Below are 27,986 nucleotides of genomic sequence, written 5' to 3' on the forward strand. Positions count from 1 at the left end.
AAGTTATTTCCCAAAAGATGAATAACTAGCTATGCAGAGTCTCATCCTTCAGATGGGAAGAATGTAAATTTGCTCAGTTTGGTAGGTGAATTAGCTCTTTTTAGCCACAAAGGTCCACTTAATAAATTATGCTCCAGTGCACTAAATGGTACCTCTGTGACCAGCAAGGTCCTTTTTTCTTTTTCTTTTCTTATCGTCCTCTAACCCTCCCAATAGTGGGCAATTTTCTCCCCACTGGGTGGGGGAGAGGAGCTTATTATCTCTGAGGCACTTCACAATGTCTCTGTTAACCAGTCCTCAAAAAATTACCTGCTGCTACTCCTACACGTTTCTCCACTATTCTTCCTCCAAAACCTTAGGACATAAAACATTCTATCTTATTATAATTCCCATTTTCAAGATTGAAAAACAAGAAGTCAAGGCCACAGAGGTTACATGATGACTCAGTATTGAAGACAAAGGACTCAGAATCTGTGACTTTAAACCTCCCTTTCTGCGGCTTAGCTGAGATGGGAAATTTACATTTATAGTCACTGCAAGAGCAACTTATTTCAAATAATCCATGAAAAAGCAGAACCGTTTTCACTTCTGCTCTGGAAAAATCAGGCCATCTGGCTGCCCTCATGACACGTTTGAATAAGAATATCAGGTTGGAAATTTAGGTCAAAGCAAACCAAGAAGAAAAGAGCTTGACAAGAGTGGACTAACATATTTAATGTCAGGGTGATTTTGGATTTGTCCTAAAATTTATGGATGCATGTTTTTAACTGTATTGGTGACATTTAGCTTGAATTCTTTTATCTTATGTTCATGCTTGGTGAATCATCATGAAATTTGGGCTCTGAAATGGAAAAAAATAGATAAAGTAGGTAGAAGGCAGAATAAAATTAAGATGAAGGTGGCACCTACATTTTAAATCTCTCTTTTCCTTAAGAAAAGTAAAGAAAAAGGCTTATTCATGTTCAGAGAACTAAAAAACAAATAAAAATAGGGCATAATACAAAAATAAATAATCAAGTTACTGAAAATAACTATGTATGCACAGCTCTATAATGCACAATTTGCTATCAAGTTTTAAATCAGAGTCATATGTTTGTTTGTCTTTGAGGTAAGGTTTTGTAAGGTTTTTTTTTTAAATGAGGTATCCCATACTTGTAAGGCCATGTCCTATTTTCGAATTGGAAATGTATTTCCGCTTCCATATCATTATCAATTTTGATTACAACTATGAATGAGAGTAGAAAGACTAGAAAGGTGAATATAAAAGCAAAAATAAAGAGTTATGTTACAGGTTATAGGAGTGAAGTCTTATGTGTTTTACAAACTATGTAATGATATTAATCCAAATAAAAGAAAATTTAGATTAATTATAGATTGGCCCCCCTTCAATTCATTAAAAAAAGCATTGTGACAAGTGATTTAATAACTCATATAATTATTAAACTAAGTGTACATAAGACAGCTGAAGTAATTCTACAATACGAGTGAAAACATATATGTGTCAGCCTCACTGTATAATTAGTTCATCTAAAACTGTTATTTAGAACAGGCATTTGTCTTAATTTTATCATTTTTACACAATAGAACAATGAATAAATGTCCCTAAGATTGGCTATTGCAAAGATTTAACCATGTTTTATGGGTATGACTGAACAGATTAGTAATCCAAGAAATGGTTTTGAGATAATTAGGGGATGGAGAGTCCTAGTTTTTGTTGTTAAGAATTTCAGATTTTTTTTTCATAATATAAAAAACGTATCTAGCAAAATATTGCTTTGGGAGGACATATTTCTTTTGTATGTACCACAGGGCATGGTAAAGAACAAGGTGTATACTGAGAACTGAATAAATATCATGGCCAATTGAATCTGAGAAGCAATTATCATTTTAAGTCATCCTGCCATCACTAGGTGAAGCCTTACATATCAAAGGGGAATATTTTGTTCTCCCATTAGAAAGTGCTTGAATCCATTAGGTGACCAGAATCTATTTAATGGAATGGTTTAAAGGTCTCTTACTTCTCATCAGTGGAAGAATCGGTATTTAAGAGAAGAACGCCTGAGCCCTGATTCTGTTTTCATTTGTATATGGAAAAAAAAATCTTTGATTTGATAATTCAGCATTACAGTGTGATGACTTTCTTTCCTGGATTTCCATTTCTTGTGGGGAAAGAACACCACCATTATCATCAAGTAGCATTTACTGGGTGCCTAATAGCTGCAGAAGAATACAAAGCTCCATAAATCAGCAATCTTCTGCAACAGAGCAATGATTCTCCGAAGAATTTATGGACTTGATAAACTAAAATATGAAAAAGCAGATAGTGTTAAACTACCTAGAAATTAAGCATATAGAAAGAAAATTTTCTCACATCTTAAGCTCTACCTTAATGCTTTTAGGCCACTTGTTACCATCCAATGCACCATTTACAAAATGGCCCCAGTAATCTGAAAAAAATTAATGTAACACCGAAAGGTGAGGAATTTCACCTCTAAGCACAGAGACAGTCCAGTCTATAAGGAAGAGTGGGCATGAAAATTAGATTGAAAATCTTTCTCCTTCTCCCTGTCTCTTTAACAAACAATACAGACATTTGTATATTGCTCTCAACCTCATATAAAAGTATCATAAAACCAGACAACAAGAGGTAAAAATGATTGCTAATTCATTTTATCATCACTAATCTATATCAAAAAACTGTGTGCTAGACACTGTGCATGCATTATTTACTTACTTCTCACAAAAGATCTGATGAGGTAAGCAGTATTCATATCTCCATTTTTTTCCCAGATGTAGAAACTGAGGCTTAGAAAGGTAAAATAACTTGCTTGCGGTCACCTGGAAATACAGACCAAAAAACCCCCCTAAAAAACACCCCCCCCAAAAAAAAAGAAAGAAAGAAAAAGAAAAAAACTTAACCCTGTGCTAGTCACTCCCAGAACTGTGCCTCTCACACAGTGCCATGTTGACTCTCATCAGATTTCTTTATGGACAGCTATGAAATTTTACCATAATTAAAATATATATCTATATGTTAGTGAATGGAGGATAGCATAAAAACTGGCAAGAAATGTTTAATTTTCCCCATGTTCAAAACTAATATGGTCATATTACTTCTGATCATATGCGTTAAATTATATGAGAAGAGTAACATCGGTAATTACAGCCGGGTACGTACTTGGGCTTCCTCTACGGCTAGAGTAGACTGTTGGCTTTCGGGAGAGACTTCTTTTTCTTTACTACAAACATATACTAATCTGGAAAAAATACTTCTGTGAAACATATTACTCTGTCAGGTGTTTACCCCATAATGTTTGTAGAACTACTTGTAGGGGAATCATGACCATAATGTAATGATGGAAGTATGATAAGACTGCAGAAATTTGGAATTTTGGGGGTATGTAGGGCAACTTTTTTTGTGGCTGAAAATCATAAGAAACAAGGAAACAGGTCTAACTGGTGTTCTTTCAATTGTCAGTGGGCCATATTCTTCTCAGGTAAAGGAAAAGAAAGAGAAGGAAGGTGATGGAAAGAAAAGAACTAGAAGTGTAGGAAACAGGGTTGTTTGCTCAGCACCATCTCCCATCTTCTAGAAACTCCAGTCTATTTTCTCCTCACAGACAGTCACCATATGAATGCTCATTTTAGTTCAGAATGACTCCATTCTTGGGCCACAGATGATTTGTTTAGCAGTGAATAGACCACTTAATCAACAGGGTCAACTCAAAGTCCTTTCCCTAGATTTAAAGAACTAGAGATGAAAAAGAAGGTATTGTGGGCTAACATAGCCATCTTCGCATGATGCCATCAGAGAAGTTAGAGCATTCAGGTAGGCACTGAAGTGAAGACACAAAAACAAGCAGAAACCAAAGGTCAAGAGAAAATGTCAGCATTTAAATCTTTGGTTGTGGTTATTTCTGAGGGCCATTGGCTCCTGTCTAATGCCACTGTTTTATCATGCACTCTTTTCATGAAATGGATAATCTAATAGATTTCCCATTTTGGTCAAGTTAGTTGGAACTTAGTTTCTTCACGGGAACCATAAAGAATCCCAAATAAATGGCTACCACATACTGAGTATCTCAGCATACACTGGGCACTGTGACAGGCACTTCACAAACCTTCTAACGTTTGCAGACATCCTGTGATAAAGATACTGTTCTCTGCATTTTATAGATAGAGAGACAAACTGAGTGAAAGTCAGAGATTAAATTGCCCAGGGTTTTGCTGCAAGAAGTGAGGTAGACAAGGTTGACTTATGCTTGCTGATATGCCTCCTATAATACTGGTCTGGAGAAAATCTACGGACTACTCACCGATGTCTGAGTAAAAGAAACAAACAAAACCAAACACTTTTAGAGGTAGCACACCAGTTTAAATAGCATTGCAAAACAATAGGATCAAAAGGTTCAAATACAAGGCCAAGTTTTATCATTAAAGCTTTATCAATAACTCAGAAAAATAAATAGGTAGCAATAAAAACCCAAGTATGAATGTATCCCCACGGGTGGCACTGTTCTGAGGAGGATTTTGAGCCAGGGAAACTAACCACCACTTCTTACATACAAATATATACATTTCTTTACTTCCAAGCAACTGACTAGCAAATGAAGTCAGAAAACAACTCCTCTGAAACTTGGGGACTGACTGTATCAATAATGTTCTGTTTGATAGAATATTTAAAATTACAGAATCATATTTTCAAAGTACTTTAGGTACTGAAGGTAAATATTTCTCTCTTTTTCTCCTGAAAAGTTAATTCATTTTGAAATGCATTATTTATTGGCAACTTTATTTAGGTCATAAAATGTATAATTTAAAAAAAAATTGACTAAAAAAACTGGAAGTCCTTCACATATGTAGTTAAAAGTCTCTGGAAAAGTATCAAATAACAAAGCTAAAAGTCTCAATATCATTACTAAAAAATGGAGGACAAATAAAGATATAGGTAGAATGTATTAGTAGAATCTGATAAATCTGCAAATTTTCAACGTCTCAGCTATCTATCTACACGTCAGTAGAGGGCTAGCAGGGGAATATATTTCTATTCTCCACTTTTGGAGTTCATTTCTTATTAATATTCTTTGGAGCAATTGGTTGTGCTAATGCTCCAAGTGTGTTGTGTCATAGTCAATAAAAGGCAACACAAAATTGCACATGTGAGTAATTTTCCAATCAGGAGCATTGCATACATATGGGGGCATATGCTGGGGGCCCTAGCTTAATAATCTTACTTTGCAATTTACAGTCAACGTGGGAATCCATCAGGCAAGTCATGTTTTCAATGATGCCTATGCAACAATGGCAGGCTTTCATTCTGGATACCAGAAACTGTGCACAGAAGCACATCTTATTTATCCAACCATGTACTCTGACAAACATTAACAAAAGCTTGTGCAATGCTGCTTCCTTTTGTAGCACAGCAACATAACAGCAAAATAAGTCTTGTTAAATCAATTCCCATCTTGATTTAGTTGACACCCTCAATGATGTACCCCTCAATATGTCCCAATGCACCAAACACACTGAGACACTAAATGAAACCTTGTCATTAATGCTTACAAGCTTTCAGCACACCTCTTGCCCCTCATGTGTCCAAATCATTTTCAGCTTGCTTGGTGCCTCTACACAATGTTAAGTTTTATTTAGTGGTTTATCTCGTCATAGTTTGTCCTATGAAGACTACAAGGAATCATTGACTTAAACATATAGAAGAATAAGTATTACTGACAATTGATATTTTTTAATTCACAGCACAAAGAGAAAAACTCCTGAGTTTTACAACACTATCAATCAGCAGCAACCAATATGTCTCACAAAATCACTAATAGGGTCGGTCAATCTCACAGCACTCTCTATTGATATTTTAGGATTCAATTTCCTCTGGACTCTCCTCATGCTTTCCAAGGACTGTTTTTTTCCTATTATTTTCCTATATCTTGGTACTGCTGCCATGGTGCTGTCCTTAGAGTGTGTTCTTTTGCATTCCTTTATAAATTTCATTCTGCAGCATAGATTAAATTAAGACCTCCATATTAATAGTTTTCTAATCATTTTTATCTTGTTCTCCAATCCACGACCTCCAACTTACCCTAAAAATATTTGCTGTGGATGCCCTAGACACCCAAAATAAGCCAAGAAAACTTTTTTTTGGGGGGGTAAACTCACTTCTTTTTTCATCCTCCTAACCACACTTTCCTGTTTTCTTTTTGTTCATTATTTTCCATGTTTTCAACCCCAAACATTATTTATCTGTTATTCTGTCCTACAGCCAGTATTAGAGGAAAAAATTATCCAATTCATGTTACTAAATTCAGGAGAATAAAGGTTAATATGAATTAAAGTTCCCATACAACACAAATATAACCAAATTGTTAAAGTGATGCTTAGGGACATTTTCTTCAATAAATGAATCCTTTAACTTATAAATATCATATTAACATTGAGGTAACTTTTTATGTAGTGTTTAAAGTATTGGTAAAGTTTGAGCTTACAATTTAGAATCTCCATTGAATGTTATTTTCTAATTACATTTTAGTATTTCTGGAAAACCTTTTCATACGTATCAGAGAGCTCAATCTAAAATCATACAACATGAAATTGGGCCTGCAGATGTTTGTTTTTCTGGCCCAATTGTAAAATGTAAGTTGGATTTGAATACATGTGGGTGGATTATTTATTCTTCATTTTCCTACGTGTCCATTATTCTCCTTTGTTTTTATCTCTAGCAAGTTACATATTTATGCTGCCATCAACCTATGAAGGAATTTGCTTTAATAGCATTTGTGTCCCATAGTAAATAGGTAAATTTTATTTCACTTCCTCCTTGAAACTCATGGTTAAACATATTCCCAGTCCTTAACAAGACTGACTTTACAGATGGTTCACTGGTCACCTATAATACTGCTGCCAATATAGCAAGATCCTCAGTATTTCATCTCATACTGCCTCAAGATGACAAAAATCACTTGTTTTATTATTTTCCCATAAAATTATCTTTCGAAGATTCCTTAGCCAGCTTCTCATAACTCTAATTCTTACCCTTACTTACATCGTAATTCTCAAGGAAATCTAGAGAGTAACAGAACTCTCTAAGGCCACAAATTTGTATAATTTTGGTACCGCAAAACAGCAAGGATATTTGATCTGATTGACCTGTCCCACTGTAGAGAAGATGATTGTGTAATCAGCTCTTTCTGAAATCAGGCACGTACTTTTCACTCTATACAGTAGCTGTTAATGTAGAAGTGACCCCTCCTTATTTCTGTCCGTGTTCTTTCCAATACATTAAACCCTGCTCACAGAGACCATTTTCACAGATGTATTCTGAGGATTAGAGGTAATGCAGCTAAAGACTTCAGAGTATCTTGCAAAAAAGTTAGCTTTTAAGTATAAGGTATTATCATTTTAGTTCATATTAAATGTAAGTAGCTCATCTCTGCCTTCAGGCTTCTTTCTGCAGCTTTCTGTGCACTTCCAAATCTCAGCTATCGAACACATTTCTAAAATAATATAAAAGTTAAACTAGTATGTTACCAAGGATTTTTGATACCCACTGCAGATATCTGATAAATCCAATCTTACCTCTGTACTTTGGTAAAATGTGGTTGAAAAAAGTCATATTTTGCATTTATATAGCATTCTACTATTTTCAAAGACATAACTGATCACTTGTTATATTACACAACAGTCACATGGTATTTGGGCCTTACAGATACTCATCAGTTAATCCTTATGCCACATATGTGAATATATTGTTGCTTTTTAAAAAATAATTGAGTAAAAACACACTTCCTGCCCTGCACAGAGAAGTGGTAACTGACAAACAAGGTTTACAGCTTACTTCTTTTATACCTAAAAAGACAGTGGCTACCTAAGTGATGTAATGATGTCTACCAAGTTAGTATCAGAATGATTTCTTTCTTTAAACACTAGTGAGCTTAACAAAACGTTGATTTCAAATTAAAATTTCTTATCTCTAGAAACTAAATATAAAGGGAATCATAATGACACCAGATATTTTTAAAGATGCTAGATTTTGACAGAATAGTCAGTACATTGAATTTATTTGTACACTAAATTTTACTTATTATTACTACCAGAAAAAATAAATCTTCTACTAATTTCTGATATATTAAATACACAGTATGCAAGGAATTGTATGTACCCAAGAGCAATGAAATTAATCTTGTATTCATTTACAAAAATGATGCATTGTGCTTGACAATCTTGGCTTTCACATGACTAAAGCCTTTCTGCAAAGGGGAATTTAACTTGTCTATTAGTTACCACGCAGGAGCCAATAACTCTTCAAAAATCTTTAACAGTGAAAACATTTCACCTAGAAAAAATATTTGCTGCTGTTGTTTCATTTTGTTTTCCTTTGGAGGCAGGTCAGTATCGTTCAGAACCAAGTATAGTGACTGTAGCACGTGATCAGTCTAGGAAACACCACTGAGGGTCAAAAGAACAATACAAACCACTGGTACTGATTTCATATTTGATCCCGGCACAAGCTCGGAGAGGACTCTAAGTCCCCGCTAACCCTTAAAATGCATTTATCTCTGAGTTGGTACTGGGTCAGAGGTCTTCCCAGTGCAACTTGAAGACAGATATTAAACATCCATGTGCCTAGATCTATCCTAGACGGAGTGTACAAGAACACAATATATGGTAGTTTCCTGCAGAGACCTTATTTTCCATCTATGTACACAAGAACCTCTGAATACTGAAGAAGACCCTATAATTTAAAAAATACTTTAAGGAGTCAATTACAAATTGAGAAGAAAGAGTAAACAAGGGCGGTAATTTTGTAGTGAATGTAGTGGGGGAGGAGGAGGGGAGAGAGACAATGAAAGAGAAAGAGAAAAGGAAAGACACAGAGAGAATGCATATTGACTAGAATCATCAGAAAAGCTTCAGAGATGGAGGGGCCTGAACTGATCTTTGAAGAAAAATGAGCTAAAGAGAGGTGGAAAGAAGGGAAAAGAAATCTCCCAGATGGGAAAACAGCATGAGCAAAGGATAGGAGTAGGAGTGTTCCCTAAATGTTATTTCAAGTTCCCCTTCTCAGAAGCCAACAATGGCTCCCAATTATCCTTTGAATATAATCACAGACTTCAAAGCTTCCACCTCCCCAATCTCTACATTCTCCAGCTAATACTTCATTCAGGCTTATCAACTTAATATACTCTACATAGAACCTGTGTTCACCCTTGACAAAACTTCTGCAATTTCTAAAGCTTCTCCTCAGGCACTTACTCTAAGGCATCACAAAATCTGTTCAGGCTGTACTTCAAAAATGGTTTAAACTCGTGTCTTTCTGCCTTTGGATCCCTTCACTAACCACACCTGGCTCTCATCTCCTTATTTAGAAAGTCAGTCATGTATCTATGTTTATGATTCATTGTGCTTTTATTCTCGCATGCATTCGATGTTGCTGTAAACAGAAGCAGCAACTATATCCTTCTTTAACTGAATTAGGTTACGAGGTCCTTGAAACATTTATGTACCAGGAATTTCTATGGAATCTGGAATCATGGGTTTTCATGACATGCTTCATGTATTTATTCACCAAATATTTACTGATAACTGTGAGCAAAAGCACTATACACATTTACAGTATACAGTATTTGGACCACAAAATGATTTCAACTCAGTGGGAAACCAAACAGCAATTCAGGCAGTAGGTGAAAGAGGCCACATGAGGTAACTGCAGGAGCTGAGAGCTTATTTCTAGATGTGGTACTCAGAACCGGACTCATGAATAGGGATGGGTCCTAGCTGGGAAAAAATTATAATGCCTAGAAGTGAGAGGAGATGACATTCCAGGAATGAAAAACAAAACGCACAAAGGTATGGAATGTGTAAGTTCTGATGGGGGTGGCGCGCATCCTAGTTTAACTGGACCAGAGGCCTTGTGAATCTTTTATAGCATTGTATTTTATACAGAGCAGTCTGACTTGCACTCATGACAGAATTATTATTATTATTTTTTAAGTGTCACCTGTGAAGTGGGTTCAGTTCAGAAAGGATTCTGGAGTTCTGTCTCCAATCCTAACTCTCAGTAACCAAATGATTAATATTTGAAAGTTCTAATTCTCAGTTTCTTCAAATATAAATAAAAGAACCCAGAACCACCTAATTTCTTCAAACCTCTCAATTAACATTCTATTTACTTTTTGGGTAACACTACTTCCGACTTATTTTATTTATACTTACTTACCTTGTAGCCACTCCCCACAAGTGGAACGTGGACTCTGTGAGGGTAGGGATCACGCCCATCCTCTCCACCACTGTACCTGGATTCTCAGTTTACTGGGGACATATTTCGAAAATTGTCAAAGTCCTTCCCTGTTGTGCATTTTTGAGAACAAGATCTCTATTATAGTTCACCCAAAGCACCTAACTGAATGGGGAAGTTAGAATGGGAGGATTAGGATTTTTTAAACATGGATTACAAAAAAGAAAAAAAAAATGAAGATAATTTCAGGATTTGAGAGTCAAAAATCTGATTTTTCTGCCAAGTGTGAGCCTTTCAAACCAGGTATCATTATTTTGAGAAATAGGGTCAAAATTAATTTGGCTCCTCCTTTAGGGTAATGAGAGTCAGACTAGGCAGGGCCAACAGGAAAAGGCTGTGCAGCCAAATCCCACTCTTCCCCTTTCTGGCTGCAGAGAATACTGGGGAAACCTAAAGAAAAGTCGAAGTGGAAATGACTATTCCAGCAGATGTGTGTCCTGACTTTCCCAGGTTTGTCCAAGAGATAAGGAGGAACATCAGGTAAACGGGAGTAACCTTAGGAACAGAATGGGGCTTGTGCTAGTTGCAAGCACCACCATTACGCTATTCAGGCTCTTAAATCTTGGGAAGAAGCTGACTCCTGGGCTACCCCACACAGCCTTGGAACACAGCTAAATCTCACGCCCTGAGAAGCAGAAGTAGTCAGACAAAGAAGGGCTCTTGGGTTGGTTTTGCTATGTTGCAAGCACTAGCCAACATGACTGGGATACTGAGCTGAGAACCAGCAAACTTGCTGTGTAGCCCACCAGGACAATGTAGAAGAACCCCAGGAAGAGTCTGGAAGTGAATCAGGGCAGAAACCGGGGTCTGACTTTCTTGGAGCCAAATGGGGTGAGTGCAGCCAGCCAGAGCAGATCAGGTCTATCAGAGCAGGGCATAAATTGTACTAGCTGCAGATGTCAGTCACAAATAGTTGGTATACCCAGGTGGAAGGGGCAGGGACTAAATGTGACAACAGGGTGCTGAAACGGAGAAACTCAACTTTCACCAGTCTCGGACATAACACCTTTTCAAATACTCCCTGACATGACTGCAGGGAGAGAAGAGTCAGTAAGAAAAGTTTGTTTCAGAAATTAGCAATCTGTCCATGAGGTTTTGAAGACTAATTTTGAATACTGATTGTAAGGACTATTTAAAACAGATTGGAAATTTAGTGAATTTTTAACTAGTGGATGAAGGCAACATTAGTTTCCCTAATACATCCAGTTAGAGTAAGACTTAAACCATGAGACTTGCCTACAATATCTTTAATAATGTAGTATCTAGCATATATTTACTGTTTGATAAACAGCATTATTTCAACAACTAAAACAATTAAAGGGGTCTCTACACAACTATGATTCTTTGATTCCAGTGTATTACTAAGATTGAAAAGAAAATGTAAATGACCTTTTAGTTGCCCTCTGCCTCCCAGCCATGTAGCACTCAGAGGAATACAAAGTCCCAAGAAAACAGTATTGTTTTTGGAGGCCAAAATTCAAATCCTAATAACGAATCATTAACTTTGCCTAAGCTTACTTAAACTTACTACCCCAGGGAAGTAAATAAATTAAGAGGATTCCATTGCCTTCTTAGAAGCCATTAACAAATCCTCATGCTAGCATTTAAAGAAATCTCTATAATAGAATTGCAAAGCATGTTCACATACACTATGCCACGTAGTGTCATTTAAAACTTCAAGAAAAGAGCTTTGAGAAGTCAAGGCAAACAGCCAGCAATATCTCACTCAGACTCAGTCTAGGTCCACACCCCACACAAATAGATACATTTCTATGTATGAACTGCAGAACGCCCATAAGATCTAGAAATTTTGGACAGTAGCATGTCTTCTTATTGCATTCCCTACCATTTGATTTGATTTTAGACCTCTCTTAGAAAATTAATATTTCCTGAAATTTAATTCAGATTTAAAAACTAGTATAGAGCAATAGTTTCCACGTACAGTGGTTGTGTCCTCTAGACTGCTTTGTTTTTGTTTTTTTAATTTGGGAGACTCTCTCACTGATTGCTGGGCACTACTTGCTAGATGATCTGCTTTCAAGAACAACCCTGTAGAGTGAAGAATTACCCTACATCTCACACACCTTTCAAACACCTTGCCAGACATATATGTAAGTGAAAAAAACTACATATAGTTATATGAGATCATAATTTAACTCATTTTTTACATATCAACATTTAAAAATTTTATTTTTGTCACAGTGCTACGGAAATATGAATTCTCCCCAAATACATTTGTAAATCCAGGGAAGTCTTTTCTTTTTCAGAACATTATCAAGAGTCAATTATCATTTTGGAAAATCGGGTGACTGACAGCAGAGCCGCTTGTAATGTCTTTGTCTCCAACACAGCATGCCCGTAACTGCCTGCATTTTAGCCTTTCTATGTGAGCAATTCTATGCGTAGGCATAAGAATCTGACTAACTACTCATCTATCTTCTAGTGAAGCCATACCCATGCATTTACGTAATAAAGTATGTATCATTTTAAAATTAGTTTTTAAACGCATATGTAGGTAGAGAATATCATCTATTAGCTTCATTTCAGTATAGTTAAAAGGATATTACAAGAGATTTTATACAAACGAGTTACTGGGTCTGATCACAGTGCGAGCCACTGTTTCAGGGGAACCTATCATGGTTCTATACAAACATGGTTATGTCAAATCCGAGCAAAACAACATGATTGTGGATTCCATTTGGGCTTATCTGCAACCACAGCAGAATCCAACATACATAGGTTAAGTATGTCCCAGTGCCACACACTTTCCTACCCACGATAATTACTCTTCCTGGACACACATCACTATATTACATACATCATTAAGATTTAACATGAGGTCCTTGAGTGTCTATTTACATGCACGATATTGGAGTGAGGTTACTGAGCTCATCCATATGGCTGGGAGAAGGCTGAGAAGCTGCAGCATACGTATGATTAGAAGTTGGCAGAAATTTACTTAGGGATGAAAACAAAAATTAACCATCCTTAGGAAATCCCCAGAGAGCATAATTTGAATTAAAAAACTTTAACGATACAGTAATTCTGACTTAAAGGAAAATGCAATTTGAAAATAAAAAAAAGAAAGTCATTAAAAAAAATCATTGATTAAACCGCTGGGGTTATTTTGTGTTGATTATTTTTATCCAAATACTTTGTGTTCGACTCTTCATCAACGTACAATATTAAGAACACTCTGAATTCAGCAACTCAAGAATAAGTTAAAATGTCTGGCTTCACAGTTACCTCAGTATTGCTCCAGAATTATGCTATGAAAAATCAATTTTGTACTGTGACCAAAAGAACAAGCTCTGACTGTGGGTTTTAACTCAACGCATTTCCTTATAAAATGTTTTCAAGTTTAGAAATAACTTAATAGTCATTAGCTACCTCGACGAGTGGACATGTTCAGTGATTACTGAAGTGTCTAGATCTCTTTTTCTCCTTCCTCTCTTTACCTTTTTCATAGCTAGATACAATCCACCGCCTTCCTCCTCCACACACACACACACACACACACACTTACTTCATGAGTTTCAGGTCCTGAACTTCTCAACCAAGTGAGAAGAGTATTAACTTGATTTTAACAGTATGATGACATCGGAGGCTGAGAAAAAGTAAGTGATCTGTCACATCCACAGTGAACCCTCTCATCATGCTTACCTTTTTGATATACATTTCGTACACAGAAAATCACAGTCCCTGCTTCAGAGTCACTCAGAATCACACAATTTTGGTACTTTTAGGTTGATTTACTGAATTTCCTGAATTTGGGTTCCTACTTGACACAGCTGTCTTCCTGCCCTAGCAACTTAGAGCTCACCCTCTTCGATCACTGACTTTCAATGTATCTCTAATAATTAGTTCCTAGTATCTTCTTTTCTTCCATTTGAAGTCTGCCTGGCAGTCTATTTTCTATATGAGGATTAAGGAATAGCAGTGATATCTATTAATATAAGGCCTCAAAAAACACACAGCAATATAGTTTGGGTAGGAATCTTGGGAGCATTTTTATCATGGTTTTTAGAACACTTTAGATTATTGATACATTTAAAAGGCATTTAGCACTTAATTTTCTTAAGATGTTAGTAGCCTCAACTCACATAGCTCATAAAACCTGGGGATATGCATTAACCATGTATAACAAAGATTCAGATCTATTCTCTTGCTGTCTACAGGGTTCTTAATGATTTTGTCTCGTAATTAGTACTTACCAATAAGTTTTATTTTGTATCTATTGTAATATTGGGAGCAACTTATTTAAATTGATTTTCCAACTGGAGCAACCACTGGATATACTGCAATTATCTTTTATATAACACAAACCATATATTATTAAATGACTTTCCATTATTAAAGAGAAAGGCCCTTAGTCTAATAATGAAGGCTCACATCATGGCAAAACTCATCTGGCGCCACACTAGGGCAGAAAGGATTAAAATGGAGACACAAATTAAATTCTATCAGTATGAAATAATATATTATCTGCAATGAAAAAGAACTTCATTAAAAACAATAACTTCTGAATCATCAGATGTATGAGTCATCAGGGATTATTTACCTTTAAAACTTTGGGAATATCATTCCAGTGTTCACTTGATTAAGTTTTAGAATAGCTTAGTTATGGTCTTAACTGTTATATTCAGGAAAATACCAAATTGAGATGAATATACAGTCAATTAACTACATACAACTTTCAAATTTTAAATATCTTCTTTAGGAAAAACTTATTTCATATAAATTCTCCATATATAATTTTCAAACTAACAAAGAAGAAAACAGTAACCCAATTCAGTGACCATCACTTCCAATATGCTCTATATTGGATATCACATGAGTTCAAAGATCTAATGGGACCACTTCAGCATGTATTAAAAATTGAGTTCTTTGGGCATCACAAGTATATTTTCCTTTGGCCTAGGTCTTCAAAGTCCAGATGTGTGGAAAGCTAATGGCCTATAAGTAAATCAGAGCAATAAACATCTTTTATATCTTAATTACTCAGGTACACTTCAGACTTAACACTCTCCTGAAGACACAGAAAGTACACAATGTCAATTCTGACTTTTAACCTCCACATTTATTCTTGTCAAATATGCTTCATCAACTTCCTGAGCTCAAAGTGAAAAGGCACGAACAGGACACATCAGTTTAGCCAAACCACGTTTCTGGAAATGTGTATATAAATGAAGTCTCTAAATATCAAATTGTATCTTAATTGCACTAGGAAGAATAATTCCATTTAAAGAGACACTATTCTGTCATCAAAGCAAAGAATTCTTTTGAAAAGTTAACAATCACTCCGAATTATGTTCTGTTTTAGTAGGTTTGAATTTTAACTCACTGTATAAAATAAGGCACTCTTGTTATATATAATTAAGTAATAATAATAATATCTTGTGTTTGCATATTGTAATAGAAAACAAAACCACTAGCTTTGGAATCAGCTGGATCTTGGTTAAAATCAAACCCTACAGACACTTACTAACATGTATCCTTAGAATCTGTTTCTTCATCTGCAAAATGGTAATAATACATATCTCTTAGGGTTAAAAGGATAAGTAAATTTGAAAACATTTGCCAAATACAAAGTATAATATTTGACACACCCTTCTCAACTTTATAGTTTATCCTGTGCCTTCATACACTTTATTTTATTTGATCCTATCAACCAACTGAAGGGAATTACTTGTGTCTTAATCTGAAGTTGAGTGCAAATAATTTGCTCACAGGAAGTGATTAACTTGTAATTAAGTCATTATTTTTTATTACCATGAAAGTGGAGAGTGAGAAAAAGAAGACAAGGAAACTATATTTTGTGTTGCTGCATCTACGTTATCAAATCTAGTCTTTTCTCTAATTCTTCACCTTTTACATGTCTCAGCACTGCTCATCAGTTTGTCCCTGTAGATCCCCACATTTGGAGTCAATCCCACATCCTCAATTGTGACAGGCTGAGGAAAGCTAAGTGGGATCTGGGGAAATTTCAACCCTATTTCCAGAAAGATAATACCAGCTCTCACTAAACATGGTGTTTTCAAACACGCAGTGCATGAAACAGTGTTAAATTCATGGGGAGCAGGGGCGGGGGCAGGGAAGGAGGACTTGAAACATGCAGGAATGATGGTTTCTTCCACTGAGAACACACGGGGATAAAAATGAAAGGAAAGTGAATCAAATGAAATCTCTGTAGTTTAAAAGGAGTTAAAAAATAGCTACTTATACATCATTTATAAATACATGCCAGCTGCATATTAATACTAAATGGAAGGAAGCAACATTTAAATTTATTTTTGTAAAACTAAACACAAAAACACACTGCTGTACACAGAATGCTCTATAATGAAAAGCACGGCTTCAATCTCTGTCAACAGTTGCAAGAGCAGCAACTTACGTGGGATGACAACTTAATACAAATCTCTAAATATTCTCTCACGCTGGAGAAAACTCCTTAAATTACAATAGCTTTGGTGAATTTCTTCAACTAAAGAGATACCTAAATTTGATATGAACCTCAGGTTTCAACAGCCATACTTTCTAGTACATAATTCATTGACACCTCAGGCAACAATTTAAAAGATACAGACATCTTTCAGAAAATCATGATTATATAAAAATAGTTAATGTTTTTATAGGTGGGCAGAGATGACTTCATAAAGGGAATAATTTAATGAAAAATTTCAAAATAATATTAATAATAATAGTTATCATTTCTTGAATTCCGTCAGCCACTATGTGAAGTGGTGAATACACACTCTCCCATCTAATTCTTTCAAAACCCTATAAGGTGGATATTACTATTATTACCACCATTTTGAAAAATGAAAAACAGAGCAAAGAGAGTTTAAAGAAACTGTTCACAGACAGCACTAGTAAATGGCACAGTCAGGTCCAAATCAAGTCTAACAAACTTCGCAGTTCATTTTCCTACTCAGTAGGGCTGACACCATCTGTCAATTCTTAGTAAGTTCATTTCACAATCTCAGAATCCTTCACAAATATTTTTAGAAATAAGGAGACTGGGTTGGGGGGGTGGTAGTTAAATGAATTCCCAAACATTACAGTAAGTACAGCACTGAGCATCCACTGAGCTCATGTGAGCTTTGTACTGAGGGCATTCCATGTCTGCTCATTGAAATTGACATCATTCCTGTGTGGTACGTTACTGTCAACAGTCCCATTCTCAGTGTGGGAATCTGGTGCAGAGAGCTCAAGTAACTTGCCTGATCATGTATCAAGTAGGTAGTTACTGGCATTTCTGAGTCCAGAGCACAAGAGCTTAAACAGAACACTCAAATGCTTCTTACTCAGGGAGTTCTGCAAAAACACAGCTCCAAAAGACTGTGCAGGTCTCGCCCTGAGAAGCAGGGAGTGCAGAGATGCAAGCCTCAGGTACAGCAGCAGGGGAGGGCTGAAGAGGCCAAGGACAGATTCATCACGCAGGCTCCAGAGGGCTGACTGTCACACAAATACCTACTTACAATTACCGGAAACAGCTTGAGCCACAGAAATACATTCTTTAGAATGACAGCAAGGAAGCATCAGTGCAAATTCATTCTTGCCTTTAGAAGAGTGAGAACAGCTAAGAGTCAATTATTATCCATCAAAACATCAATCTTCTTCTATTCCTCTTTCATATCCAAACACTGACCATAAAGTCATTTTGTTACCTTGGCTTGGAGCAAACATTTCATGTTTCTATTTCCTTACTATGTTAAAAACAATAGTGCTCAGCATATAAAACAACTTCTGCTTATCTCATCTCATAGGACAGAAAATGCTTCATATATTTTGAAGAGAAAGTAGCCCAAACATTTACAAAGTTAACAGTCGGTCTCGTTATCATGTATTTGATAGCCGAGCAAATTTCAAATTTAAAAATGTAGCTAAAATTTGGTAAACTTTATTTTCTTGAAAAACATTGTTTTAACATGAAGCAAATGGGCAATCTTTAAGATAAATTGTTCTAGCCTTCTTTTTAATGTAGCCTGAAGCAGAAAGAAAATCTGACCCCGTTTCCCATGTCTCAGATTCCAATTCCAAGGTATCAGATTGCTTAATTTGGGTCCGAAAGGGTGCATTTGTTTCAGTTCTTGGTTTAGAACAGTTTTTAACCTTATATTATATATTTCAAGTATATATATCATATAAATACATATAATATATATTTAATGTATTTATCTACTCTGTATATTTAATATATGTGTATATTTATATAATACATATTAAGTATACATGTTATATATAAGTATATGTATACACTACATATAGTACATATTAAATATGCATTATCTATATATGAAATCAGGTAAAAAATGGTCTGGACCAAGAACTGAAATAAATTTTATATTTATATTTATATATATATAATTCAACCCCCAGGGTTACTTCAATTTCCTTTCAAATCCCGTACTGACAGAGGTCTAAATGGATTGTCAACCAACTTCCTCTCCTTCAATTATTTGCCCTCAACACATTTCAAATGTATGCTGGAATATCATCGTCATAAAATTATGTTATTGAGAAAACACAAGGACCATGACCTTGATACATCTTGCTGCTTGACATTCAGAGAATTTGAATTTAAAATGAATTTAGTTGCTCAGAATTTTTAAAATTTACTACCCCCATAACACAGATAACATTGTTCTAAAAATGAATGATTATATTTAAAATTAATCAAAAGATTACATCAAACCTTTGAAGCTTTGATTTTTTTTACTTTTAGGAATTTCTAGAACTATGACAGTGGTGATTTATACTGAAAGTACATTTTTCTGATCATCTCCAAACCAGCACCTTCTTTTTCAAATTAATGCTGTTACTTTTCTCCAAATCACTTTATCAATAAACAATATATAAGTAAAATTTCTAAGAAACCTGCAGTGTATTCACATAAATTAGCACAAAACATGTATTCCTGCGAAAGAAAAAAAAATTGTAAAAGACAGGATAAAGTCTTTCTATCCTCATCTTGTCACTGTAGCCTCAAAACATTTGCTATTCCAGAATAGTCCCTCCAATGCCGTCTTCTTTTTTCCTACAGCCAGAATCCTATACACCTTCCAAGCATTAGTGCAATATTTTATCTTTAGTACAACATTCCCTGACTTCTCCCAATCATAATTAATTGTCCCTTTAGCATGCACCTTCCAAAGAACTTTTATCATAAAACATGCCATACTGTTTAGAACATGGAGCCGGTTTCCAGGATTCAGTCATCCATGATCAGCATCTGGTCATGGGACTCGTGCAGCTGGTTTCTCATCAGACACAGGGGCTACCTCAGGCATTTTCCTGACTTCTGGCTTCAATTTTAAAAATATAATTAATTCATTCTTGAAAAAGTCTTTTTCCTACTATCCTTTATTCCTCATTCTATTCATTTTTTCTACTAATCTTCAAATCATTCCCTTATAGTCACAGAAAAAAGTAAGTTAGCTTATGATCTCTGTCTCCAATATGACTCATGTAATGATTCTGAGTGATTTCACTATATGGAGATACCCTATCCAACTTTCTAGCTTCTCAAATTTTTAATCTCTTCTTCTATAATAACATTTATTCCCAAATCATTTCAGCAACCCACTCATGTAGCCCTAATCTATAGAGTACCAAATGACTCAGAATTGTTCTACCTGTAAAATCTTTAAACTATTTTCAGCTCTTCCATTCCCTTATTCTGTTTGAAATCCTGGAACCTCTAAGTCCTTGATCCATGTATTTTCTGCTCATCTATCAGTTTCTTCATGTAATTATTCTTTTTGACTAGCCCTAGCGAATCACATTTTTCTTTCACCAGAAATCTCAATCAACTCATCCACTTGTCTTTCATCAATGTTAGATTGCTTCTAAAATCTAATTGTAGGTGGGGAAGGTATAGCTCAGTGGTAGAGTACGTGCCTAGCACACACAAGGTCCTTGGCTCAATCCCTAGAGCCTCTATTAAAAATAAGCAAATAAATAAATCTAATTACCTTCCCCTCCAAAAATTTTTTTCAAATGTTAAAATCTAATTGTACATTTTTTACATCTAGGCTGCATAACACTTCAGATCGGAATTCTTCGTCTTGACAGACTAGGTCAGTACTAATTGGTGGTCTCCAGAGTATTCTCAAACACAACAACGTACCTAAACCACATTTATTTAATTCCCAACTAAACCCTGCTCCACTTACTACATTCTCTATCTCAGTTCATGGACCTACCTGGCTTTTACAGACTCTTTAACTCCATCATGTTCTATAAAGCAACACATTCTTCTAAATATCTCTAAAGTCTGCCCCTCTTTTCAATTCCTGCAATCAATGCCTTAGTTGAAGGCCCCTATATTTCTCATCTAGATTAGTCTGTGGCCCCCTAACTCCCTAACTAGTACTCTGCTTCCAGAGTTTTTTGGGTTTTTTAAAAACTTTTTCCATGCTATTGCCAAAGGGATCATTCTGAAATTCACACCTGACTGTATCATTCTCCTGATTAAAAAACTACCTTGTGAATGGTTTTCATTATCCCAGGAATGAAGACTAAACCCTTTGACTTGTACGGTAGTCAAGTTCCTTTAAAATCTGCCCCCAGCATACCTCTCTAAGCCTCATCTTCAGCCACTTCCTCCACTTTTTACTCTATAGTCACTATAGCAACAGTGAACTATTGCAGTACTGCCCCTGAAACCTCATGGCATGAATCTTTCTGTTTGGAATGATCCCAGGCTTTGTCTCCTGATAATTCCTACTACTCCTTTAATTAGTAGCCAGGCATCATCTCTTTTGTGAAGCCTCTCCTGGTTTCCCTGTGGCTTCATAATGAGTAGGCAAAGATAAGCTCTCCCTTCTTTGTACAACTAGTAGCCTTTTCTTTTATGTCTACTGCTAATTACTCTAAGCTGTTCTTATTTCTTCCATATACCTCCCACCAATCTGTAAGTTCCTTAAGAGCTGGAATCATGTCATATTCATCTTCATGTCCTCAGTATGCAGAACAAGTACTGATAAATTGTAGGCATTTAGTATGTATTTGTTGGATGACTATATCAGAGATCCTGTGAGAATGAACTCCTCTTGTCACGTTAAAGGCCTGAGGGCACTCAGGTTGACTAGATGTATTGCATTTCAATTCAGAAACTATTTCAGCTGCTGATATTGTAAGTGCTTCTACGTATAGCAAGATAAGGGGCAATCTGAGGAAATTACACATACATAAGCCCACTTACCCAACTGGACATAATTTTTTTAAATTACACCAGAAACTGTAGACAACTGAAAATAAAATTATATTACACTGGGCCTTTTTTTTTTTTCCCCCTGAAAATAGCCTCTTGATGTCACAGAATGAACGGGGCTCTGGAGTCAAATTTAATGCCATTTCAAGTATTTTCGTATTACTTTCAGTAAATCAATTAATGCTTCCAAAGTTTGGTTTCTGTACCTACCGAATGTGGACATTAATACACAACGGAGAAATAACTGTTAGGACGATTATGTAAGTGGTTAGCACACAGTGTCTGGCTGATAGATAGTTCATTTATAGCAGTTCTTTTTTACGGATCTAAATATTTAGATATCTACATCTCTATTTCTATCTATATTAAAATGTTTTAAAAATACATGTTAGAATGCATAAGCTTCATATATTGGTTATATAGTTATCAGATCTATATAGTGGTCTTTGGCTAACAATATTTCTACCTATCTGTAAAAACACTGCCCTAGTTTTAAAAAAAAATGTTTCTAAGGAAGTCAAAGTCAATTTCTCTCCTCAATAATTTAAAGGAAATTTGAAGACTTTAAATGATAAATTTATTAATAAGTTAAGGGAAATGAAAATAAGCAACAGAAGCAGACAAAAGAGACATAAGATGCATGGAGATACATGTAAAAAGAGCTTAAATTCCATACATGTAGTTCGATTTTTCAGGTTCATTCTTCTACGTAAGGACTTCTCAGAGCTTTTTTTGTTTATCTGTTCAAATGAATTGCTCAATTTACATCTGCTATTTGAAGCTCCTAAATGCATTAAAAGATCAGTTCTGGAGATTGAGCTGGCTGGTCAACTGAAAGATGTATGTGCAATGAAATGAGCCTGGGATTCTGGCATTTTGAAAATCAACTACATTGAAGACCAAAAAGAACAAGATATTCTATCGACATTCATCCATCTTTGGATAAAAATATTTCATTAAAAAAGATCCACACAGATTTCAGCACAATTATCTCCAAATATTTAATCAACAAAGATTTATTTTTATTGCTCCTCTCCTTTTTACTAAAACCAAACTTCACATTTTTAAAGACTAACAAGTATAATTATTTAATAATCAGTGTGTTTTATAAATTAAAGGCAAATAGCTGCCAATCAAAACTGGTCAACATGGGGAAAATAATGCTGCCAAGCTAGTTGGTAGAATTTGAGTAAAAAAAACAAAGAAAGGTAGTGAACCTGAATACCCTCATCATGCAAAAACCATGGGGACAATTAGGTTTTTTTGTAACAATAAAAATTGATCACAGATTCCTATTACCGCCATTACAGACTCCTGGGGGCAGAAAACTGCCTAATCTGGATCATTTCCTCCAAGTTTATGAACCTATTATGCCAACTGGGACTCTCTCAATTCTTTTACGATGTCTTATTTACCTTAATTTCAGAAAAAAATAACATTAGGAAAGATGTTTGTACTGGAGATTTTTCAAGCTTCCCTAATAATTAATGAGCTTTAATCCTTAATATACTATTGTCCTAATTAACTCCTCAGTAATGGGTTCTAATACAGACATCATTTTTGAAAGGATAGTCTTTTATTTCTTGAACAAGGTGTTCAAAACGTATCACATTTTTTTCCCTACAAGGTCTCCTCTTCAGCTCAAGAGAAAACATAGCTATTAAGTACACAGACTTTGAAGTTACCTAAACACTGGCTCAAATTTTAGCTTTTCCAGTTAAGACCTAGTGACCATGGGTAAGTTATTTAAACTCCATCAGCCTGTTTCCTCAACTGTAAAACTGAGATAATAATGTGAATGCTTCACTGTTGGTACACAATAAGGACTCAATAAATATGCTTAATACAATGACTAATAATTCGTATATGAAATAAGTATATTTCAGACAAGGCCATTCTACTGTTGATTGTTCTTATATTTTCTTCCAGAAGAAAATTTTAATATTGTATACTTTTCATTCACCTCTTGTTACCCCAGAAAATGAAATAAACCTTCGTGACCTTTAACATGGATCTCCAGACACTAATAATAATTATTGGGTGATTGCATCTAATTAAAAACAACAACAACAACAACAGGTAATGGATATTGTAATCAGAGACTGCATTCTGATGTCTAGCTAGCTGAGTGACATTAGCAAGATACTTATCCTCTTCAAGCCCCAGTTTTCTCAGGTGTAAAATGAAGTGATACCACTAAGCTTGTTGGGTTTTTCTAAGAACTAAATGCTATAATGTAGATAAGATATTTGGTATCAAGCTTGACACTCCCTTCTTTTTCTTAAGAATTGGCATTTTAATATTAACTGTTGAAATCATAGTAGTAAGTATGCTACTCTGACAGACTAGACCAGCATTTCAAAAGGAGGCCACATTTTAAAGCCTCTTCTCTGAAGGTATTCCCTGATGCTCTGATACTGCTTTCAGAGTTAAGTGCACAAGGATTCTATAGCAAATGGGAACATTATCTTCCCTTATGTGGATGACATGACCATATCATTATACATTAAATAAAGGTCGCACCAGGGGTTAACTAGTAGTGGAACCTCATTACTGACAAAGAAATGACTTAAGTTAACAAAAGAAATGATTTATGCTCAAGTAAAATCATTGCACTTGGAAACATTCTTCACAATTAGGCTCATTATGTTTTTTGGCAACTTGGTTTGCTCAGTTACCCAGGGGTACATGTCATAGGATTGGAAAATGCTGTTCTGACCATGTAGGGTTCTTCCATATTATTCATGAGGGAAAAAATGATACCAGTAATATAAATCTTTGAATACTCATAACATTTCCTAAAATCTCCACTTAGCCCTTGAAAAAAAAATCAACCTGTATTTACCACACACCAGCTCCCTTGTCATACCATAACAGTTCTGAAAAGCATAAATCAGTCATTCAAAACTCCCTCACGCTGAGCGATCAATTGCTTACTGACAAGGCTTAAACCAGCAAAATCTACAGTGAGTCCCCAAAGGTCCGTCTCCTTCTAAAATGTCTTCCAAATAATGAGCATAATCATTTATGCTATTATAAAGTGATAGTGACCTCTATTTTTCAGCAAAGAGAGCAAAACAATACAGCTGAAAGAAGTACACCATAATGTGAAGGAAAAGCTGGGCTGGGCTAACAAGATAACTCACACATCTAAGTATCGGAATACTGATCTGAGTTCTGCTGGACTAACTTGTAAATCTAAGTTAATTAGTGTTGTTTTGCTGTTCATGTTTTTTGCTAGCCAGCTGGATTTTCAAAGATACATATCTGGCTTTGGAATGTTGGTTTGCTGCCTCCCTGCCTCCACTTTTGTGATAATGATGCTGCTAAAGCTGTTCCATGCCTATTGGCCGAATACCCCAAGCTTGTACTTTACCCTATAAAACCTCATGCGCACGTCTTGGAGGTGCTCAGAGCTTCGGAGTCAGAAGCCCCTCTGAGCCCGCCTGGCAGTAATACATCTGAGTACTCCAACCCTCCAAGTGGTGCTTATTTCTTGGTTGGCCTGTCGTTTCCATAACAATAATAGGTTCTTAAACTTGAGAATAAAACTGGAGAATACTAGAAATATGTTAATGAGGAAAACAGTATCTGGGCTTGATGGAAGTAACCTAGACTGAAATTATACAGAAGTGTCTTAGGAGGTGGTGAGAAGAGGGAGAGGGAAGAACTCTGTTTTCTTGAATGTATCAGGCCTCCATTAGGCAATTCACACGTGCTCTCCCATTTATTCCTTAGGTCAGCTCTATCCAGTAGGTATTACCAGAATCTCATTGTACTGATGAAGCACAGAGGCTCTCAGAGGTTTAATAACTGTCCAAAGACACTGGGAATTCAACTAGGATTTAATCTCCACCTATACAAAGTGTCATTCGGTGTCAGAACAGACTCTGCTGTAAACAGTGACCCTATGAAGGTCCTTTAAGCATGTGGGCTAGTCTTTTTCTATTCTAATAGCCACCGTGTGCTATCTCACAAGTCTAAATGAATAACATTTGAAAACCCCCTGTATTTTCTTTGGAAGAAAGGTGGCATATAAATCCCAAGTGTTACTCTGCTCAAACCTTAAAGATTTTATAGCTGCCTGATTACAAATAAACAATTCCCTTCTCGTTCCTCAGTTCCTCTGCTGAGGTATAAATCCTTATTCTGCACTTAAAGTATCATTTTATCTACAATACTTTGTAGAGGACCACTGACCTCTAGAAGACCCAAATTCTAGCCCCAGGTCTTTCAAGCACTGACCTGTGCTTACCCATGGGTCACATACTAGAAATACCAGAGGGTCAGTTTCCTAACCTGTCAAATGGGATTTCCTACTGACTCCATCTGCCTCATGAGGAGGAGCAAAGGAGGAAAGTATATATGAAAGTGTTTGGAAATTGAACAAAGAGCCAAATATAAAGTGGCAGGAGGAATACTGTTCCAGGTATAGTGAAGCATGGAGTCCTTTCCTATCAAGGGCTTCTCTCTTCCAAGTGGTTAACCATGTTCAAGGAAAACGATCTAATCCTGTATCATTTCATTACAGGTTTTATCTTCCTTCTTCCACTTGCTAAGAAGCAAAATTATATTTGCCCAAACACTAATGGCCACATAAATATTTACAAATGAGTGGTAGATGTGTAAAGGGTATAGTAGCCACCCCTCAGACCACCTAAAGAAATTAAAAGCCAAGGCAGACCATCTTATAAGAATAGAATTAAGGAATCTGCTTTTTTATACTGTAGAGGTGTTTGCTATTTATGCCATTCTCAGCTATTGTAATTTATTTGAGTATTTTTTTAGTGTTCTGTTTTCTTTTTGTACTTTGGGATATACACTACCCGAGACGTTTAACTTTTAACCTTTACTTTTTATGCTGAGAACTTGTGACATTTAAATCTCAATACTGATGATTAACATCTTTGCTTTATGCCAGAAGCTACAAACTGATAGGCCCCTGTATATAGTGACACCTTTCAACAGTCACACGCTCCAGCAGTTACTAATTTTCCAACCCAGTACCTGAAGATGACATTCTGATAAATTTGCAAAGGACTTTCTGAACTATTTATTAGTTCAACATGTGAAAAAGTACACCTCCAGTAATGACATTTTGTTCCCAAAATAACTTCATATGCTTTATCCATTTTTTTATTTTTAAATTGAGCTACTTACAGAATATCTGAAAATAACCACCAATAACTCATAATTAACAAATGGCACTTTTCTATTTCTCATCTCATAACACTCAAAAACACTGCATTTTTATGTGGAATCCAAAATTATTTTTCCAAAAAGAAAGAACTACCATGATACTTTATAATCCTCCTGTAAATGAACGAGATGATCATCACTTTTTCATCCTTACTCTAAGTTAAAATGAGATGGAGTTAAATGTTCTCTCTCTCAACATCAAGAAATGGGCCAGCAGTTAAAATAAAAATGAAATGGATGCAGTAAAACAATACAGCATTCTATTCACTTTCCATGCCACATCCGAACTGTGGTATTAATAATCATATCAAGGCACCAATCATTTACTAAGCTTTTTCTGCATGCTCAGAGTAATTATGATAGTTTTTCCAACTGCATGAAAATCAAGACCTAGGAGTCAAAGCAGTTTTAATAAATCAGCTGATGTTTTGGATTTATCTGCTTTCTCCTTATTTACAGGAAAAATCAACTTAAAGACAACTCTGAAAGAAATTCATAATCTTCCACCATAATAAAACACTTCTTTTAGTGTATTAAATCTCAGACATGCAGATACATGCATATTCCTGACATAATTTTCATTATATTGTAAACAAAATGTTGTATTTTACTTTGTTAAAACCTGATATCACTTAACAATTTTAAACTACCTGATCCACAAGTGCATGCATAAGTAAAGACACGTTACAGACACATTTGCCCAGTATTTGAGTGGTGAGGTTTGCTTTTGATTAGCACCGATGAGAAGAAGCAATCTGCTCTATTACAAAACTGACATTGTATCTATAAAGTAGCTTTGAATTCTCTCTGTAATCATTACCACAGGCTGGGGAATACCCTAAAGTCAGAAAGAACAATGTGTGCTGAAGTGTGTCCCCTGCCCCCATTCATATGTTGAAGTCCTCACCCCCAGTACCTTAGCATGTGACCTTAGAACTAGGATAGTTGCAGATGCATGTAGATAAGAGGAGGTCATACTAGAGCAAGATAGGCCCCTAATCCAATATGATTGGTGTCTTGAGAAAAAGAAAGCCATGTGAAGAACAGATACATACTCAGGGAGAATGATGTAAAAAGACTGGAGTTATGCTGACACAAACCAAAAAACTACCAGAAGCTAGATTCTTTTTTACCACCTTCAGAGGGAATGTGGCCTTGCTGACACCTTGATTTCAGACTTCTGAACTCCAGAACTGTGAGAAAATAAATTTCTGTTGTTCTAAGCCACTGAGGTTTTGGAACTTTGCTACCACATCCCCAGGAAAC

The 27,986-nt window shown here is 35.7% G+C and overlaps 1 protein-coding gene and 1 long non-coding RNA gene across 9 annotated transcripts in view; one reads left to right on the top strand and one right to left on the bottom strand.

The window, feature by feature from the left end:
- NLGN1 (neuroligin 1) overlaps positions 1 to 27,986 on the bottom strand; it is a 756,644-nt gene that overhangs the window by 520,167 nt on the left and 208,491 nt on the right. The gene's annotated exons all lie outside the window — the stretch shown is intronic.
- On the top strand, positions 63 to 27,911 carry LOC116665031. Its single transcript, XR_004321620.1, has 4 exons — positions 63 to 156; positions 2,521 to 2,525; positions 7,207 to 7,210; positions 27,897 to 27,911. It is a non-coding gene; the product is annotated as an uncharacterized LOC116665031 (long non-coding RNA).

This window comes from Camelus ferus, chromosome 1, assembly GCF_009834535.1.
Source record: "Camelus ferus isolate YT-003-E chromosome 1, BCGSAC_Cfer_1.0, whole genome shotgun sequence".
NCBI lineage: Eukaryota > Metazoa > Chordata > Mammalia > Artiodactyla > Camelidae > Camelus > Camelus ferus.